Below are 3,662 nucleotides of genomic sequence, written 5' to 3' on the forward strand. Positions count from 1 at the left end.
GGCCCAGCCACTCTGTGGCATGTGGGATCTTCCTGGACCGGGGCACGAACCCATGTCCCCTGCATCAGCAGGCAGACTCTCAACCGCTGTGCCACCAGGGAAGCCCGAGGGCCAAAGGCTTTTAAAAATTATTATTATTATATTCATTTCACTATTTAATTTTTTTAAACATCTTTATTGGAGTATAACTGCTTTACAATGGTGTGTTAGTTTCTGCTTTATAACAAAGAGAATCAGTTATACATATACATATATCCCCATATCTCCTCCCTCTTACGTCTCCCTTCCTCCCACCCTCCCTATCCCAGCCCTCTAGGTGGTCACAGAGCACCAAGCTGATCTCCCTGTGCCATGCGGTTACTTCCCGCTAGCTATCGATTTTACATTTGGTAGTGTATATATGTCCACGCCACTCTCTCGCTTTGCCCCATCTTACCCTTCCCCCTCCCCATATCCTCAAGTCCATTCTCTAGTAGGTCTGTGTCTTTATTCCCGTCTTGCCCCTAGGTTCTTCATGACCATTTTTGTTTGTTTGTTTCTTAGATTCCATATATATGTGTTAGCACACGGTATTTGTTTTTCTCTTTCTGACTTAATTCACTCTGTATGACAGACTCTAGGTCCATCCACCTCACTACAAATAACTCAATTTCATTTCTTTTTATGGCTGAGTAATATTCCATTGTATATATGTGCAACATCTTCTTTATCCATTCATCTGTCGATGGACACTTAGGTTGCTTCCATGTCCTGGCTAATGTAAATAGTGCTGCAATGAACATTGTGGTACATGACTCTTTTTTTTTTTTAATATATTAAATTTTATTTAAAGGTAGTTTGGTGAATATTCATATCCAATGATTTTGTTGCAGGAAGGAAGACCTCTTCCAGGGCCCGAGAGTGGGCTCTTGTGTAACACTCAGAAATGAATTGTCCGAGGAGACACATGGCTGACAAAGCAAAAAACTTTACTGGGAAGGGGCGCTGGGGCGGAGCTCAGCAGGGTAAGGGACCGCAGGGGAACTGCTCCCCATGACGCTTTGAATTATGGTTTTCTCAGGGCATATGCCCAGTAGTGGGATTGCTGGGTCGTATGGTAGTTCTATTTTTAGTTTTTAAGGAACCTCCATACTGTTCTCCATAGTGGCTGTATCAATTTACATTCCCACCAACAGTGCAAGAGGGTTCCCTTTACTCCACACTCTCTCCAGGTGTGTTTGTTTGTAGATTTTTGGATGATGGCCATTCTGACTGGTGTGAGGTGATACCTCATGTAGTTTTGATTTGCATTTCTCTAATGATTAGTGACGTTGAGCAACCTTTCACGTATTTGTTGGCCATCTGTATATCTTCTTTGGAGAAATGTCTATTTAGGTCTTCCGCCCATTTTTGGATTGGGTTGTTTGTTTTTTGGATATTGAGCTGCATGAGCTGCTTGTAAATTTTGGAGATTAATCCTTTGTCAGTTGCTTCATTGGCAAATATTTTCTCCCATTCTGAGGGTTGTCTTTTGGTCTTGTTTATGGTTTCCTTTGCTGTGCAAAAGCTTTGAAGTTTCATTAGGTCCCATTTGTTTATTTTTGGTTTTATTTCCATTTCTCTAGGAGGTGGGTCCAAAAGGATCTGCTGTGATTTATGTCATAGAGTGTTCTGCCTATGTTTTCCTCTAAGAGTTTTATAGTGTCTGGCCTTACATTTAGGTCTTTAATCCATTTTGAGTTTATTTTTGTGTATGGTGTTAGGGAGTGTTGTAATTTCATTCTTTTACATGTAGCTGTCCAGTTTTCCCAGCACCCCTTATTGAAGAGGCTGTCTTTTCTCCATTGTATTCTCTTGCCTCCTTTATCAAAGATAAGGTGACCATATGTGCTTAATTTTTACTTTATCTTTTAATTGCAATATAATTGACATAAAACATACCAATTTGATATTTTTTGTATATATTGGGCAGTGATCATCTCTCATCTCTAGTTAACATCTCTCATCAAACATAGTTAAGAGTTTTTTTTTTTCTTGTGATGAGAACTTTTAAGATGTACTTTCTTAGCAACTTTCAAATATGCAACACAAGGCTTTTTATTTATTTATTTAAGATGGGTGCAATCACAGCATTTGTGCTTCAGTGGAGAGGGGAAAATGCTGGAGAGAGGAGCCTTGCTGGATGGATGCCTTTGGGGTCCGGAGAGCGGGTGGGATCTAGCGTGGGGATGGGGTGGGGCTGGCCTTTACTGGGAGCTGGTCACAGAGAAGGTGGAGTAGCAAGTTTAGAGTTGGTGGGTAGATGGGGCAGGGGTGGGGTGGGGGGTGGAGTTTGTGGAATTCCACCGCACATTGCTTTGATTTTTCTCAGCCAAACAGGAAACACAGTCAATAGCTGAGAGTTCAGACTGGGGCCTCCTAAGTGTTGGAGGTTTGAGGAGGGGGAGGAAGTATGAATAAATATCCAGGACACTATTCACAGTGTCTGTTTGGGACTAAGTACATCATCTACTTGTTGGAAATGCAGAATCGCAGGTCCACCCCGACCTCTTTTTTTTTTTTGGCCGCACCATTCAGCTTGTGGGATCTCAGCTCCCTGGCCAGGGGTTGAACCCAGGCCATGGCGGTGAAAGCCTGGGATCCTAACCACTACACCATCAGACAACTCCCCTACCCCAGACCCCTTGAATCGGAATCTGAATCTGCATTTTAGTGCCAGATGACTCATGCACACTGGAGTTGGACTGGCCCTGATGGAGTGGAATGGTAGGGCCACTGTCTGAGGGAAATGTAGATGGATTGCCAGGCAGTGTGAACAGTCTGCTTCAGACCTGACTTTGTTTCTCTTGGTGCTAACTAATGGAATTTCAGCACTTGGCCTTGAAAACTCCAGGCCCCTTAACAGGGTGGCAAAAAAAAAAAAAAAAAAAAGAAAAGAAAAGAAAAAAATCTCAGTATGATAAGGAGAAGATGTTCCTCCGTCTTCTTCTGAAGCAGCAGAAATAAAAGTAGATTCTTTTCTGAATCATAAGACCAACCTTGCAAATATTATTTCTAACAAGGGAGTCTTGTCAAACAATGAATTTAAGAGGCTGTTGCTTTGTCCTGTGAAAGTAACCTTTAACTTTTAAACAGCTTGTACTTCTGATTGCTTGTCTTCCTTAATAATGTGTTGCCCTGGCAATAATATTTAAATTCACATCTCTGTTTTGTAAAAGGTATAAATACCTGGGAGTTTTTCGTGAAGCCAGAAGGGGGGCACTGGCACATGCCTACCCTCCCACGTGTGGGAGGTAAAACAATTGTTGCAGTGACTGCAAGATTTCTTAAACAGAGTTTGAGCGTTAGCTCATTTAAATGAACACAAAGGAGGCAAGGTCACTTGTGAGCACGGAGGGTAGGGAAAGAGGAGAGGAGAATGAGGAGAGAAGGGGAAAGCTGAGAGCACCTTTGGGAATAAGGCAAGGGAGCTGACTGAGGACAAGTACCAGGGTGGTTAGACGGCACCGTGAGGCCCATTGGCTGAGGTCAGGAACCCTGCACTGATTCTGGTGCCAATCTGCAAGGTGGCAGGACTTTTTCCCCAGCAGTGCTTGACTGCCCCTGGGTAGGACCAGGGAAGATGGATGGCTGGTGGCGTTGGTCCAGGGTGGTGAGTGTGCGGTGGAAGCCAGGGGCTGGGG

This window comes from Grampus griseus (genome assembly GCF_964374135.1).
Source record: "Grampus griseus genome assembly, chromosome: 8".
NCBI classification, from domain to species: domain Eukaryota; kingdom Metazoa; phylum Chordata; class Mammalia; order Artiodactyla; family Delphinidae; genus Grampus; species Grampus griseus.